Source organism: Oryx dammah, unplaced genomic scaffold (genome assembly GCF_014754425.2).
Source record: "Oryx dammah isolate SB20612 unplaced genomic scaffold, SCBI_Odam_1.1 HiC_scaffold_21, whole genome shotgun sequence".
Lineage (NCBI taxonomy): Eukaryota > Metazoa > Chordata > Mammalia > Artiodactyla > Bovidae > Oryx > Oryx dammah.
In genome coordinates, this window is record NW_024070205.1 from 42937633 (window position 1) to 42955852 (window position 18220).

General features: G+C 34.7%; 1 protein-coding gene across 4 annotated transcripts in view; it reads left to right on the forward strand.

Moving 5' to 3' along the window:
* Positions 1 to 18220, forward strand: part of KIFAP3 (kinesin associated protein 3) — a 146109-nt gene that overhangs the window by 120762 nt on the left and 7127 nt on the right. The window contains exon 20 of one of the 4 annotated variants that reach the window (XR_005724992.1): positions 10229 to 10392. The exons of the other annotated variants lie outside the window; for them this stretch is intronic. The gene's annotated coding sequence lies outside the window, so the exon portion shown is untranslated. The remainder of the gene's footprint in view (positions 1 to 10228; positions 10393 to 18220) is intronic. 4 annotated transcript variants of the gene reach the window in all.

Below are 18220 nucleotides of genomic sequence, written 5' to 3' on the forward strand. Positions count from 1 at the left end.
TAGGAAATAACACTCTGTGATAGGTAAGATTCCATCTAAGGAAATGAAATGGTTTAATTAGTGGGATGTGAAAACAGGAGACCGAGTGGCAATAGCTACGTGACAGTTCTGATGAGAGAAGCAAACCAGTGCAAGCAAACGGTGTCTTAAGTGTGCGACTCTGGCTCTAACACAGTCCTTACATTAAATCGCATTACGTTTTTTTCTCTCTAAATACTGTCAACAATTATGCCAGTTGTTTACTTTTTTTATCTCAGAAGATGGAATGTCTTAGGAGCCTTCTAAGAATTTCAAAGAATAAAATTTAAGGTACTTTTTTGTCTAAATCTTATTATACAAAGACTAATAACTTGCATGTAGTTAACATTTGGGCTTCCCTGGTGGCTCAGTGGTAGGAATCCACCTCAATCCCTGGGTCAGGAGGCTCCCCTGGAGACAGAAGTGGCAACTCCAGGATTCTTGTCTAAGAAATCCCATGGACAGAGAAGCCTGGTGGGCTACAGTCCATGAGGTTGCAAAAAGAGTTGGATACGGCTTAGCAACTAAACTAAATGACAACAAAGCTAACATTTATTTCATCATGTGTCTCATTTGATCATCAACAGTGTGTAAGGTATGTAGGGCAAAGTAGTATTGGCCCTGTTTTAACAAATGTAGAAATTAAGGCTCAGAGATTTTTAAGGCACTAGCCGAAAAGCAGTTAGGTAATATAGTGAGGCCTTTAAGCTTGGTAAGAGCCAGCATTCTTAGTATTACACCATTACTGCCTCCAAATGGCAAGCAGATATGTTAGTCTAACAGTGAACTATGCTTTAGAAAGCTTAGAGTAAATGTTATTAAAATTCAGAGTAAGATATGTAGATTTTGTTATATAATACAGTATATTGTTTACTTATTTTGCATTAATACACTGTATATGGTTTACTGAAAACTGGTGTTTAGATTGCTTGGAGACAAATTGCTAAAATTTATTAACATGTCAAGTAACTAGTTCACTACCATTAAACTGTGTTAAGTAGTTCATTAAGTTCTCCACAGATTAATCCAGTTGAACAAAAAATGAGGATGAAATGAGTGGGATAATCTCAGTCTACAAGGATTAATGTCTCCAGCAAATCTTTTATTTAGCTAATTAACCAATGTAAATGTTTATATACATGATGCTACTGTACTATGCCTATAAGTGAATCCTTATATATTAGTCTTAGTTGACTTCTTTGTTAAGCCTTTTTAATAGAAAAAACTTCTTTTTAATCTTAAAAAAGGCAAAGGAATTCAATTCAGTTCTACTGCTTGGATACTAATGATTTGCATTTCCCAAGGAAAATTGAATTACATTTTATTAGTAAATTGGGCCTATAACTTTTAAGGCCAGATTTTATTAGATTATCACACATCAGCATTAGCAAATTGTAAACTTTACTGAAATATAGAAATTCAAGCCAAAAATCAAGGCTTAAAATACTGGAAACCTGGGAAGATATTTTATCCTAGAAAAATTATACTGACTTGAAAAAAATATTTTAAGTGATTTGCTTTCCTTTGGAAATTTAGAAGCAAGAGAAGTTGGCTGCAGAACTGCTCTCATCAAATTCGTGTTAATTTTCAGTCTGGTGATCTGAGCTTGGGTTTTGGAGGCAGGCATAATAGCTGTGTGTAAATCCAAAGATCCTCCCAAAGAAAACCAAATTTGTTGTCTCTTTATTGGGACTTTCATTTAGGAGAAGAATTTCAGTATAATTGAGTCTATAAATTTAATAAGTAATCTGAATATGACTAGATCCTATAAAAATGTTAACACATCAATTACCGTGTAGTTTTGTACCAGAAGAAATGACATGGGAGTTCATCCAGTCGTGACTAGGAACTTAATTATATCACCACCATTTAAGTGTGATTATCCAGTGTTAAAGTTCATTCATTTTTATAGGTATTGGTAGCATTTTTGTTGGCTGTACAGATATACAGAAATGAGTTATAAATTTAAAAAGAAAGGAGAAAGTCCTTAAGCATGGATGACTGCTTTTATGATAAATTTGACCAATAAAATGCTTTAATTTTTTTAAAAAAATTGAGTTTTTTTAAGATAATAGGATACACATTACAATTATAAAGACTTGCTTATTCATAGTCTAATGAGAATTTTAAAATTATAAGCAATTTGGTTGATAAGCACTACCACCCCTCCAGAAAAATAAAAGAGAAAGGAAAATAGAGCATGTCATCTTTTATTTCCCTTAAGTCTGGATCCAGTGAATCTGAGCTTACTCCTAAACTTAGGGGTCGATTTGTCTAGCCCGTCTGTGTTTTGATTGATTTAACAATGTGATTTAAAGTATTTATGATTAATTGTTTTGAAAGCCCCTGTATTAGAAACGTGAACCAAATGTTTTTTTTTTCTCAAATAATTTTTTAAAATAGATGAAACCTAGAGCCAATAGGTTTTTTAGTGTAAAGTTAATTAATTCCCATATTCTCCATATTGCCCGTAGACCTTCCAGATGTGCTATTACAAATAGCTCACCCCTCAGATATGAGCCATATGGGTTCTGTAAACTGATTTGCACTTATTTTGAATAGGGATTGTACAGATTACAGATGAATTATTAAACTAAATGTATATTGCCAAATAAATCTAATGGCAAAATATTAAACTGTAGTAAATGAGAAAGGAATGTACAAATGAAGACCTGCCTGTTTTAATAAGTTTAGTGGTTACCTTCTCAGTTTCAACCAAAAGAAAAGAGTTTCCTTTTTTGTTTATTTGTTATTGTGTGTGTGTGTGTTTTAAAGTCTGTAAAACTGCTTACAGAAGTATCTAAGACAAAAACAAGGAAATATAATGTTCTAAACTCAACCGGTCCAAACCACTTGAGCTGCTATGACAGCTCATAAAACTGAGAGTAGTTTTTAACTGGGCTCTGTTTTACATTGCCAAAGTGAATTTTCCTTGCAGGAAGTAGCCAGAGGGTTTATTTGGTTTCCAGTCCAAGGCTTTGATCTTTCTGTACTGTCACATCTCGGGTTACATAGCCCTTTTTCACTGCAGTAAATCTGCAACCGTTAATGAGAATAAAATTTCCTCCTCCTTACTGATCGCATGCTGTTAAATGCCAAAACACAGCCAACTGCATATTTGCAGATTTCAGCTACAGTATGAAAACAAAGCAATCAGTTTAATCTTGTTGTCTTTGTAATTCATTTTATTGGTCGTTCTTCCTTTCTAAATGACCTATTTTATCAAGTAAGTGGTTGCAAGGCTAAAGCTGGGAGAAAGATTTAGAATGTTAATAAGCTGAGAGGAGAAAGGTGTGCATGTGAGGGGGGGCAGGGTGAGGGAGTGACTGCACATGCGCATGTACTACCATCAGTGTTCAAATTAGGTCTAGTTTAATGCTCTTGAAAGCACAAACCTCTCCTTCTCAGATAAAGAAGCTAGTTTTTTATTTCTTGGGTTATGTTGTATATTCAGTTTCAACATAAGTTTGCACTTAATTAGTTTATTTAATAAGTCAGAACATTATTTTCACTTTTGACTTCAGAGATTTCATAGTATTTAAAGGATTTCAAAAAACTTGACCTCTACATTGTAAGAGCTATTCTTACATCATTTTAAGTATCCACCAAACCATCTTACTATATGGGTCCTTAAAAATACTGGAAATGCTATAAATATCTGTTGAATAAATAAGTGGAAATTCAAAATCACATTTAAGCAAGCTGAATCTTATACATTGTTAAACATATACATCTTCATAGTGAAGTACAATAATGTCACATTTATTTTTTGCTACAATGAAACCCCCCAGTTGAAGCATTAATCATTTGATTCAGTTAATATATGTTGCTAAATTTATTTTTCACTTAAACCTATTATCTTTATTACTGACTTATTTTCTGGTCGGTAGCTGGAACTTATCTCTGTCAAGAAATTCACTTTTAGAATGCCAGTTTAGATGATGGGCATTGATAAATATATTTTATTAATATTATATGTTTACATAGATCACATTATACATAAATATGAAATATAAAATATGTAAAAGAAATCTGCTTCTGGTTTCTCACCAGTGAAGTCAGTTTCTGTTATAGCTGTTTGTTTTCACAAAATAAATTATTTCTATTTTCATCAGCAGTGTGTGATACCAGTTCATTGATTTATATAACTGTCATAAAAACAACAACTGAAAACTATGTTGAAGCACAGAATAAGATTCTAAATTGGGGAAGTAGAGTCAGATCTTCTGATAAAACAGAGGACCCACTTTGGATAAAGTGCCTGTTAGTTACCCCAATAAGAGGAGAAGGGTAAGAAAAAAGAATGGCATGAAAATTTTAAGAGAAAGGGATGTATAGCAGTACCCTTGTCTTTTCAGAAGATATTTGGTATAATGTAGAAATGTTGAACTTTAAAACTGTAGCTTGTGCTTTTAGAATTAGTGTTTCCAAATAAGCCTATCTACGTGTAGTTAGACTATAACATGCAAGTTTGCATGTGGGAAAAAAATGATGGAAACTAAAGCAGAATTTTTAGACTCTGTATTTGAGGGTATTGGGGGCTGTTAAGTAGTTTACTTCTTTGTTTTTCTACTACTTTTAAATCTGCATCAGACAGTCCATAACACATTCAAAATTCTGGACATGAAAGTTCACAGAAAATTCCTGCACAAAACAATTTTTTTAAGTTTTTGTTGGTCTTTAAAAAATGAAAGAAAAATCTTAAATGAGTGAAACTGCTCCAAAAAGTTCATTTCTATAACATAAACCATCCAGTCCAATTTTAAATGAAATTGCTAGAATGGAACAGAAACATGCAGGCTTCAATGCCATACTGACTTAGTCTTTATTCTATTATTTAAAATGTTATTCTCTAAAGTTGTTTCAAATCTGTCTATAATTTGAAATATGCTGATTAATGATAATGTGGCATTTATTGAAATTTATTTACTGAGTGCCAGACAGTATGCTAATTGCTATTGTTATATCCCTTCTCTAATTTGATCTTCACAACAACTCAGAGAAGGAGACATTAGGAAAACCAAAGCTTATTGAGTTAAGCAGCTTGCCCAAGGTTATCTCCTTACCTCCAGGTGTCTATTCTTACTTTTACTCCATGTCACTCTCTTCCTTCTATTACAGTGAAGAAAGTGCCTTTTTATTCAAAGTGCAGTTGGTTCATTTCACTTGGAACCCCATCCCTTCTTGCCTTCCTGAGGTCTTCTTTCATGTCATCATTCTTCTCCCTTCTACTAAATCATTCCTGTCTGCATATAAACTCAGTGTGGAATCTCCAAAGTTAAACTCTTTGCCCCAACATCACGTTCCAGCCTCTACCCATTTCTCATTTCTCTTCATACGGTACATCTCAAAAGACTCATTCACCTTCATACGGTACATCTCAAAAGACTCATTCACTCTTCTGTTTCTCCAGTTTTGTCCAGAACACTCGTAAGTTTCAAATTGCCAAATCCATGGACCTTTCTCCTCTTTAACTCTCCGCAGTGTTTGACACACATGTCCAGGCCCTACTTTTTGAAACTGGCCCTTTTTCAACTTTCAAAGCACCCCATTTAACTTTCTTTCTAGGATCTTCCCCATTCCTTCCCAGTGTTCTCTGCTGGATATGCCACTTCCTTTTCACCATTAAATGCTGGTTACTGTAGAACTTCGACCCTGTTCTCTATCCCTATCATTTTGGGGAGCCCTCTTCTCTTAACTGCACCCACGACCTAGATAGAGGATTTCATCCAGATCCCATTTCATTAAATGTTAATACTATCTAAAGGCTTGTATTTTTATCTGATACCTCTCCTCTGAGCACCAGCTTTATTCTTGTATTTAACATACCCAATTGAATGTTTAGTAAAATCATGAGACTTAACTTTTGGTTTCCCACATGCAAATAGGTGCCTGCTCTAATCTTCCACTTAAGCAAATGTCACCATCAACCAAAGTTCAAACCATAAACTTTGGAGTTTCCCCTGGTTCCTCCCTTTTCTTCACTATTACCACTATCTCCAGTGCAAATCATCTGCAAGTCCTGTTGTTTTCATTACTAAACTGTCTCAAACTTGGCTTTTTCTTTCCATATCCACCATTAGTACCCTAGTCCACACCACCATCATCTGTCACCTGAACCATTCAGAATAGCCTCCTGACCTCCCTGCTTCCATATTTACCTTCTCTTGCAATCCATTTTTTTCCCAGACTAACCATTGTGATCTTTTTAAAATGTAAATCAGATCATTTCAAATGCACAATGTGTAGTATTTATTAAATATATAATCAAGATGTATATATAGTATTATGTGCTTGAGGTCTTCTAAAGTTGTTGGTAGGAGCCTAAGCTAAATAGGAAAATTTTTAGTAACTTACATAACATAAAAAACTGCCTTTTTAATTGCAGTAATTTGTATATATAAAGGTGATTGCCTTGATTGTTATGATTGAGTTAAGAATATCTTAGTGCACATGTGTTACACTACCACATATCCAGTTGAATATACCTATACTGAAAAGTACCATCTATACTGAATGTAAGCTTTCTCTTGCTTTAAAAAAATTATTGTCAAAAGAAACTTGTATTTATTGTCAAAAGAAACTTGTAATGTCCCAATATTACAAGTTTTATATTAGTTTTCACTGTCAAAAAGCCTATGTTTTATAGAAACAAATTTTACCACATATACAAAATTAATAAAAGGTTTTTGATCTTGTTACTTTCTTATTATTGGGTCTTAACTAGTTGACCTGTTGATAATCAGTTTATCAGAAGTACAGATTATATACTATTGGAGATTATTTTATTTCCAAAAGATACTTTTAATTTTTACTTAAAGCTTCTGTGATGATGAATGAAGATAACTTTATAGAGTATTAAATAAAAATACAATTGAAGTAAGAATGTACATTTAATGTTTTATTTTTAACATTTAAAATTTATTTTATTCAGTAACCTTTTTAATTTAGAAACACTTGGATGGGCTCAAAGGATAGAAATCAATAAGAAATAATCATTTTCCCATTGAGAAGGATATATATAGTTCAGGGTTAAAATATAGTTTTTTGAAATGACTTAAAGTAGCCTATTTATTATTCTTTATTTCACTCTTTAAAAAGATTTTTAAAGGTAATAGTATTATCAGGCTTAGAAAAATAATTAAATAATTAATACTAAGTACAGTGTCAGTTTTTATGTATCAGTGGTCTTCTACATGTTCCTGCCAACTTTTATATTGTTCTCACACCTTGATTAAATGTGTGTGTGTGTCCCAGTGACATAAATGTCTTAAACATTTTTTACTTGTCCTTAATCTTTAGACAAAACCAATTAATCATTAGAGAAGAATGCCATAATATCTTAGACACTTTTTTAAGAGCATGATATTTGTTAACTTCTGTTACAAAAGATTATAACTTTAACATTTTCTTCCAGAAGAAAAAAGAAGATAATCTAATGACAATATTATATGTCAATAATATTTCAAAACCAGAAAAAATAAAAATAGTTTTTAAAGATATTGTGATGAATTTTCTTAGACAAATAAGTAAACAGATTAATATTTTTGCATTTTAAACTCAGCAGTGCAATATTTGGCAAAGAATCACATTATTATTAAAATACAACCTCCTGAGTTTTATATAGGCTGTTTAATAATACTGCTCCTTAATGGTCTGGTGATTCACTAGAATTCAGTTACTTCATTATAACAGTAAGCACTTTGGAGGGACTGATTCAGACAACAGCTTTTTGTACCTATGTAGTAGACTGCCTCTTTAGAAACATGTCAGTCAGTCAGTTCAGTAGCTCAGTCATGTCCGACTCTTTGCAACCCTATGAATTGCAGCACGCCAGGCCTCCCTGTCCATCACCATCTCCCGGAATTCATTCAGACTCACGTCCATCGAGTTGGTGATGCCATCCAGCCATCTCATCCTCTGCCATCCTCTTTTCCTCCTGCCCCCAATCCCTCCCAGCGTCAAAGTCTTTTCCAATGAGTCAACTCTTTGCATGAGGTGGCCAAAGTACTGGAGTTTCAGCTTTAGCATCATTCCTTCCAAAGAACACCCAGGGCTGATCTCCTTCAGAATGGACTGGTTGGATCTCCTTGCAGTCCAAGGGACTCTCAGGAGTCTTCTCCAACACCACAGTTCAAAAGCATCAATTCTTCGGCACTCAGCTTTCTTCACAGTCCAACTCTCACATCCATACATGACTACTGGAAAAACCATAGCCTTGACTAGACGGACCTTTGTTGGCAAAGTAATGTCTCTGCTTTTGAATATGCTCTCTAGGTTGGTCATAGCTTTTCTTCCAAAGAATGCTCAAACTACCACACAATTGCACTCATCTCACACACTAGTAAAGTAATGCTCAAAATTCTCCAGGCCAGGCTTCAGCAATATGTGAACCGTGAACTTCCAGATGTTCAAGCTGGTTTTAGAAAAGGCAGAGGAAGCAGAGGTCAAATTGCCAACATCCGCTGGATCATCAAAAAAGCAAGAGAGTTCCAGAAAAACATCTATTTCTGCTTTATTGACTATGCCAAAGCCTTTGACTGTGTGGATCACAATAAACTGTGAAAAATTCTGAAAGAGATGGGAATACCAGACCACCTGACCTGCCTCTTGAGAAACCTATATGCAGGTCAGGAAGCAACAGTTAGAACTGGACATGGAACAACCAACTGGTTCCAAATAGGAAAAGAAGTACGTCAAGGTTGTATATTGTCACCCTGCTTATTTAACTTATATGCAGAGTACATCATGAGAAACGCTGGGCTAGAAGAAGCACAAGCTGGAATCAAGATTACCAGGAGAAATATCAATAACCTCAGATATGCAGATAACACCACCCTTATGGGAGAAAGTGAAGAGGAGCTAAAAAGCCTCTTGATGAAAGTGAAAGAGGAGAGTGAAAAAGTTGGCTTAAAGCTCAACATTCAGAAAACGAAGATCATGGCATCTGGTCCCATCACTTCATGGGAAATAGATGGGGAAACAGTGTCAGACTTTATTTTTTTGGGCTCCAAAATCACTGCAGATGGTGATTGGAGCCATGAAATTAAAAGACGCTTACTCCTTGGAAGAAAAAGAAACATGTCAGTGTCCTACAAAACATAATCTGAATAGTGAGATTTGAAGAGACATTGTGTCAAAGAGCTTGATGTAAATGTTACATTCTGATGTCTCCCATCTCATGAGCAAAGGTTTACTCAGTAGAAAGCTTTCATTTTACATAGTAAGGTAGATAGGGAAGGAAGGAGGTACGTATAGGTAGGTAGATATTCCCAAGGAAATGAGAGATAAAACAGTTTAGTCTTTGAACTTTTTTTAATGCTGTTATCATAGCTGTTGATGAATTCTGAAAAATTTTAAGTGAAAGAGTTTTAGATTTGTTAAAATGCATTAGATTTTCTCATTTTTAAAAAAAGGCAGTAAGCCTCCATTGAGGGTTATGGAAGGGAACTCTGGAATTCAGGGGATTAACTATGAGCTATAATCCTGTAGATTTTATTGTTGTTCAGTCTCTAAGTCATGTCCAATTCTGCAAACCCATGTACTACAGCACACCAGGTTTCCCTGTCCTTCACTAGCTCTCAGAGTTTGTTCAAACTCATGTCCATTGAGTCAGTGATGCCATCCAGCCATCTCATCCTCTATCACCCCCTTCATTTACTTGTAGGAATTTTAGGCCAATATGAAGTTTTTCAGTGGTAGCCCAAATCACTTGGTAATCTGATTAAGTATTCAGTGGCTCTGCCAACTAAATATAACTCAGATCTACTTCAGAGAGACAAATGTGACACTCTGCTATAGAATCTATTATCAAATGATGCTTTGTTTTTGTATTTGAAAAGAATGATTAGTATTTTTCTAAACTTTATACTTTTATCATTAAAGTTAATTATTGGTGAACATAAAAATCTATGTATGTCTATGTTGGTTTTTACATAAAAGCTACATATTTCAGACTAGAGAGGCATAATCAACAAATACTTTCTTGTGCCTATAGTCAAAATTAAAGGTTTTAAATAGTCTTTTGAATAGATATATAGAGAGGAGCATAGTTAATGATTTTCTGAATATCATCTCATTTGTGAACATAAGTCTGCATTCTGTATCAAATAATATAACATACTTTAATATATTTTTAAGCCAGTCTTTTTTGTTTAGCTTTATCTAAAGTTGATACATCCCACTTTTTCAGAAATTCTTTCCATTTCAGGTTTTTCCAGCCAAAAACAAAGCACCTCTTTATTGGCCTGTCAGAACTTAAAAGGCAAAGCAGTCTTAAAAAGGGATCCAGATTTGTGTGGACAATTTCAAGTGGCTAATTTAGAGCCCCTCAAATGTGAAAGGATGGGAGGAGGCTTCTATGATCATAGTTAGGCAAGTAAAATTTTAAATTACAACTATAACTTAAACTGATACAAGAAACCCCATAAAGCTGTATTCACATGGGTGCTTAAACTCCATGCTGAGATCTCTTTTGAGGTAGTAAAAGGCAGGAATTCTTAAAAGTCTCAAAATGTTTTATTTTTTTAAGATTTCTGGATTTTAAGGGCTTTATAAATATTGGGTGATTATAGCTCAACTCATTCCATGTATATACTAAGGGAAAGCAGAAACTATGTCAGTATCCTACAGTTGCATCTTGCCTTTCTCTTCTAAAATCTGGGGCAAGGAAATAGTATTTTCCATCAGCAGGTGGGCACCATCATTTTTAATCAGTTTTTAATCTTTCCTTGTCCTTTATACTTGAAATAACTAATATAGATATACCTATGTGCCCGTTGGAAACACTAGTTAAAACCCTGTACTGCCTGTGATCTCAGAAATGTATGGTACATTTCCATCTCTCTGAAGAATTCTCCTCATAGTTGCCCAGCTTTGCTTATATATCCCATATTGTCATGTTGGCACAATCCCAAGACAGCGAACATCACAGAATGAAAATACCCACCCTAAACACTTTTATAACCCTGTGCCCTTTTCAAAGAAAAGCCAGCACTGTAGCAGTAAACCTAAGTACAGGAACTTATGCAATGTGGGAAGTGATGATTTGTGTGGAATAACTAAAAACTTTATCCTTGATTTACTACTTTCAAAATAAACTCCCAGAATATAAAATAAGTTGAAAAAGCGTGTAAAGAGACTTTCCCCATATTATTCATCCCTAAAGGTGCTGTATCATTTGCCTCAATCTTGACATAGCATCTGAAGGATTTTGATTGAATAATTTTATTTATATAAGCAGTCCAGTCTCACTATGGTAAAGAACGATATGATTGGCCATGGCATTATTTTAGTGCAACAACAATTAGTTGCCTATGTGTTGGCATAAATCTTTATGAATTATGTAAGAGCTCTGTAAAGGCAAACAGAAAGCATGTGTAAGAAGCATGCCAAGTATGATAGAGTATCTCTTAACAGTCTGGATTATATGGCAGGAGCCAGAATTTCTTAAGTATTTTTAGGGAAGGCTCTATCATTTTCATATGTCATAACAATAACAACACCAAATACATGCTATAAGAGTCTTTGTACTGTTCTTGTAAGAGACTTGGAAATACAGTAATCTCAAGGCAGAGAGATGTTAAAAGGGATAGCCATTATTCTTATTTTACCACACACACAAAAAAAGTCATGACAAAGAAAGTTACAGATACAGACCAAAACAAGTTATATCAGTAGAGACAGAAATCATATCCAGATATTCTCGTTTTGAGGTCATCACACCCCACTAACTTTAATAAAATGCAGGAGTTGTTGATAAGCTCATACTTAAGTTTGTTTTGCTGAATTTGTAAACATAATCACAAGGGAAAAATGCCATTTACATCAGTGATTAAAGAAAAAAAGTGTGTTTCCTTATGTTGCTTTGAAAATAATAACTTCAATTTAAAATATAGTAAGGGGACACAAGTCAGAAAAGTAATCTTTAGAATCGTATACTTCTGCATTCCAGTCTGCACTGAATTTGTTTGTCAGTTCTTGCAAAAGGTGCTTAGCCCCATCCTATGAAGAAAATATTAGAAATACCTTGTTTCATCATCACAAGACTGCAACCTGGTTGACCAGGATGGCTTCAATCAGGTTGTATCTTGACAACCGAAAATTAGCCTTAGACATAAGTAGAAAATGAATTTACCTTCTTTTGTACAGACCTATAATATAGTAAATGCATTCTCGGGAACCAAGAGGTTTATAAATTTGAGTAGAGATTTACTTTAGTACCTGTTCTTCTAGTGCTAAATGCAATATTGGTGTATTATGTAATGTTCTGAGATCCTAAGTGCTCTAGAAGGCACTATATAACTATTGAATATTTATCTGACCTGTATGGATTACTGAAACTACTGAGTTAGTGGCTGAAAATACCTATATATCACTGCCCAATATATGTTTTAATTATGCTAAGTGAAATAAGTCAGACAAAGAAGTAAATACTGTATGATGTCACTTCTATGCAGAATCTAAAATATACAGCACACTAGTGAATAAAACAAAAACGCAGACTCACAGATATAGAGAACAGACTAGTGGTTACCAGAGGGAAGGGGGAGGGGAGGGGCAAGATATAGATGGGGGCAAAGGTGTTTTTATTGGATCATGGGAAATCATATGTGTGAAATTTGAAAATTGTAAAGCACTATAGAATTTAAAGAATAAATCTTATTAAAAAACAATGTCATAATAATGTTAGGAAATGCTTGTTGTATATTTGATATTATAAACTCATTTAGAATCGTTAAAAACATGTACTTTTAATTTGTTTATAGTTTCTAGTATCCATATTTGTGCCCTCAATTTTATAAAAATATTACTTAGTTTGATTTAGCTATGAAAAAAGGTCTTTATCAATCACCACTTGATTTTTATTAGCCAAAAGTAATTTGAGGGCTGCTAAGCCTAAAAATCCAAAGAAATAGAGGAAAACAACAGAATGGGAAAGACTAGAGATCTCTTCAAGAAAATTAGAGATACCAAGGGAACATTTCATGCAAAAATGGGCTTGATAAAGGACAGATATGGTATGGACCTAACAGAAGCAGAAGATATTAAGAAGAGGTGGCAAGAATACACAGAAGAACTGTACAAAAAAGATCTTCACGACCAAGATAATCGTGATGGTATGATCACTCACCTAGAGCCAGACATCCTGGAATGTGAAGTCAAGTGGGCCTTAGAAAGCATCACTACGAACAAAGCTAGTGGAGGTGATGGCATTCCAGTTGAGCTATTTCAGATCCTGAAAGATGATGCTGTGAAAGTGCTGCACTCAATATGCCAGCAAATTTGGAAAACTCAGCAGTGGCCACAGGACTGGAAAAGTCAGTTTTCATTCCAATCCCAAAGAAAGGCAATGCCAAAGAAGGCTCAAACTACTGCACAATTGCACTCATCTCACATGCTAGTAAAGTAATGCTCAAAATTCTCCAAACCAGGCTTCAGCAATACGTGAACCGTGAACTTCCAGATGTTCAAGCTGGTTTTAGAAAAGGCAGAGGAAGCAGAGGTCAAATTGCCAACATCCGCTGGATCATCAAAAAAGCAAGAGAGTTCCAGAAAAACATCTATTTCTGCTTTATTGACTATGCCAAAGCCTTTGACTGTGTGGATCACAATCAACTGTGGAAAATTCTGAAAGAGATGGGAATACCAGACCACCTGACCTGCCTCTTGAGAAACCTATATGCAGGTCAGGAAGCAACAGTTAGAACTGGACATGGAACAACAGACTGGTTCCAAATAGGAAAGGGAGTACGTCAAGGCTGTATACTGTCACCCTGCTTATTTAACTTCTATGCAGAGTATATCATGAAAAATGCTGGGCTAGAAGAAGCACAAGCTGGAATCAAGATTGCTGGGAGAAATATCAATAACCTCAGATATGCAGATGACACCACCCTTATGGCAGAAAGTGAAGAGGAACTAAAAAGCCTCTGGATGAAAGTGAAAGAGGAGAGTGAAAACGTTGGCTTAAAGCTCAACATTCAGAAAACGAAGATCATAGCATCTGGTCCCATCACTTCATGGGAAATAGATGGGGAAACAGTGTCAGACTTTATTTTGGGGGGCTCCAAACTCACTGCAGTGGTGACTGTAGCCATGATATGAAAAGACGCTTACTCCTTGGAAGAAAAGTTATGACCAACCTAGATAGCATATTCAAAAGCAGAGACATTACTTTGCCAACAAAGGTCCGTCTAGTCAAGGCTATGGTTTTTCCAGTAGTCATGTATGGATGTGAGAGTCGAATTGTGAAGAAAGCTGAGTGCTGAAGAATTGATGCTTTTGAACTGTGGTGTTGGAGAAGACTCCTGAGAGTCCCTTGGACTGCAGGGAGATCCAGCCAGTCCATTCTGAAGGTGATCAGCCCTGGGTGTTCTTTGGAGGGAATGATGCTAAAGCTGAAGCTCCAGTACTTTGGCCACCTCATGCGAAGAGTTGACTCATTGGAAAAGACTCTGGTGCTGGGAGGGATTGGGGTCAGGAGGAAAAGAGGACGACAGAGGATGAGATGGCTGGATGACATCACTTACTCGATGGACATGAGTCTGAGTGAACTCCAGGAGTTGGTAATGGACAGGGAGTGCTGGTGTGCTGCAGTTCATGGAGTTGCAAAGAGTCGGACACGACTGAGCGACTGAACTGAACTGAACTGAAGCCTAAAAATTACTGAGACAAATAATTAAATAGCGTAGGGCATAAATTAGAAACTTTATGTTAACATATATTTGATAAGATTTTTAAGTTTTTTTTTTTTACAACTAACGTGTTTGTACCTCTTATGAAAGGTAGTAAAAGAAAGTTAAAAGTTTCAAAACTATATAAAAATATTCCCAAACTGTATTAATAATTTATTTAAGGACTTTGGAGACCAGATTTTACCAGAAGCATAACATTAATTTTTAATTTAGAGGAGACTGATATGTCAGTATGGGTAGCATGAATATTAGATATGATATTACCTTACCTCTTCGATTATATCTAGATGTCAGGTTTCTGTGCATTTTATAAAGAATGATGGGGAGTTGATATAGCCCATTAGGTATGGTATTTGTGATCATTTTGGTTCCATCTCTTGAACTTGTTCATTTTGATAGTGCATTATCTTCCTAAGATTCTGGTTGGTGTTTAAATTTCATAACTGAATGTCATTATTCATATTTTAACTGGACTAAAAAGTTTTTAATGCCAGCATTAACTTTTGAATTACGCTCGAGCTCTTAGACTTTACAGCGTGTTTAGTTTCTTTTCATTTCTTATTAGTATTTTTCAGTACTTAATAGTCTCTTGCTCCCACCTCCAACAAGAACTCTCCTCTCTGTTCAACATCAGAAACATTTTTCTCCTTGGCATGTGCTTTTAGTTCCCCAAGCAGTATAAGCAAATTGGAAAGTTCAGCTGTCATTCTTGGAAGGTCATAGATCACACTAGCAGCCTGAGTAATCCAAGAGGTTTTAAGTATCATAGCATTTAGTTTAAAGTGAAATTTGCTCTGACAGAGCTGGCAGACCAATAGGAAAAAGAAATATTTGTGCTTAGAGAAGTGCATATGTAGAGACCAAGAGCCTAACTGATGGCTGGAAGTGATTTCAGTCTAAAAAAACAAATCATTAAGAGAGTGCATAGGGGTAAAATACACAGTTCATATTTTAAAGAGTCTCAAAATGAACCAGCAACTAAGGTTAGCATTATATAGTAATTAGCTGTGGTGTTCAGGCTTTAACTCACTCCGTACCAGACAGTATGGTCAAACTATCACTGTGAAAACATCGCTACTTAAACTCTCTACTTTAAGCCTACAGCAGTAATTTTTGTACCTTAAAAAAACCAAAGTATTATGACAGATTATATAAATGTTGAACCAGTAACAGATAAACAATTCTTTAAAAGAGGTGCTAATGACTCAGTTTATTGACCTAGGGGTTACTTAAGCAGCTCAGCAAGTTCCCTTAACATTTGGTAGTGTGAACTGAGGCATTGCTTGATATTATAGAACTGCTAATTTCAAGAAGTCCTGTCCTGTACTTGAAGAAATTCAAGTTAAAGATTACAAGATGGTATACTTTTATTAAAAGATTGCTATAGAAATTTTGAGACCATTACAGGTTTCAGTAAGAATTAACTCCAGCATCACAGTCACATCTGACAACTTCTATGAGGCACCTATTAGAGCGCTACAACACTGCTACAGATAAGAGAAAAGAAAATATATTCTGTCAGCTCCAGTCATTTCTTTCAAGTCATTGTTCTGTTCAAGAAAGCCAGTTTTGAGTCACAGAAATATAGGACTTATACATTCTTTCCTTTGATGTGCAAAGCAGATTAATAAGAATAAAGTAGAAGGGACTCCAGCAAGATGGTAAACTGACCTGACTTGGGTACCCCTTCCTATATAGATATAGAAAAGGTAGAATATAACGCTACATGACACACACACAAAAGATAACTACCACAAGAATATTGAACTAGGTATAGCTTACATGGTATAGAAAGATAAAACGAAATTCTAAATTCCCTGCATAGAGCCTGGAATTTCAAAGAGCTGCCTTTTTCTCTTCAGTTGAAAAGAGGACTAGATGATTTTAATTCACCAGCCCAGAAAAGTAACTAAAACTTGTCTTCTGCCCTCAGACCCTAGATAGGGACTTAGATAGGGAAGATAGTCACTCATGAGAGAGAGGAATCATACACTTGCTCCATGCAAAAATGTGGGGTCAGAATTTATACTATACATCTAGTTCAGGAAATCCCAAGTCAAGAAATTATCTTTCAAATGGTTTCAGGACAGTGAAATCCCAGGACCTTGGTGTATGATAAATCTGGAACCTCTCAGTAGAAGTATTCCCAAACTCAACAGCTAGCAGACAGGCAAGAAACAACAAAAAAACCTAAAGTTGAACACAGTAAAAAATTATGAAGCTCATGAAGAAAGAGACTGTCATGAAGAAATGTCGGAAGCAATGGCAAAAGACCTAGGATACCCAAGAACTAGAGTTAATATAAGAATCTAAATGAGATTGTAAGAGTTTTTTAAAAATAAAAAGGGCCAGATAATATAATATGAAAAAAGTATCAACTGTAATATCTCCACATGAAAAATATAATTAAACTAGGCTTTGTAGATGGGTTAAATAACATATTAAGATGTATAATAAGTGTAAATTGAATGATATTAGAAGAGTGTCCATGAAATGGAACTTCTTTCCATTTGAAATGAATCAATGACTATTTTACACATGCTTTCTCTATCATTAGTACAAATTGGTTCTTATCTGAAGCATCTCAGTAGAGTAACTAAATTGAAAGGATTTGTCCCTGAGGTGGTATTTTCCCCTTAGAACTGATAGGTGTCTTTTCCAAAAACAATTTTTAGTAAGTTCCAAATTTATACATTAAATACAACCTCCCACTCCTACTATCATTTACCCTTAATTTTGAGGAAAATATTGCTTAGTTTGATTTCATGAAAAATATGATTTTTTAAGATTCTCTAGCCATTTAATTTTATCAGAATAAGGGAATAAGTGACAATCATACATATAAAAGATTAAAAGAAAACTAAATGGAAAGTGTCAGCTAAATGGTACGTATTGGTGAAACTCATTAAAAGACTGCTTCACTCTACTCATTTTTTCAGTGATACAAAGGCTCAAGCCAAAAGCAAAAAGTAACACCTTTAAGCAACCTAAAAGATCTATCTACTCTATATACACTTATAGAAACAAAGTGTTATTGACAAGTTAAATGATAATTTTAGAAGCTTTCCTGTGACAGTAGTACTTTAACATTATAAAGGCAGTACATTTTTCAGTGTCTGGGACAATCAGCATCTTCTGTTCTTTTCATAGGCCTCATTCACAAAACTTTGTAAATGAATGATAAGAGATTCCTATTTAACTCAACTGCTTAACTAAATTATATAAAATATATAAACTGAAGATATAAATTATATGAAAAAACAATGGAAACCACATTCTGTCAATGTTAAATATGCTGAGAAGCTTAAGTTTGATAAAGCTTGCTTTCAAACTTTGTAAAAATGGTACTCAGTGATAAAGCAAGCTCTCCATCTAGTGGTAGATCTGTAAATTGCACACACTTAGATTTTGATTAAATAATGCATCATTATTTATAATGCATATAAATGTGGCTCATTTGTATTGTATTCAAAGGTGGCTCAGTGGTAAAGAATCCACTTGCCAAT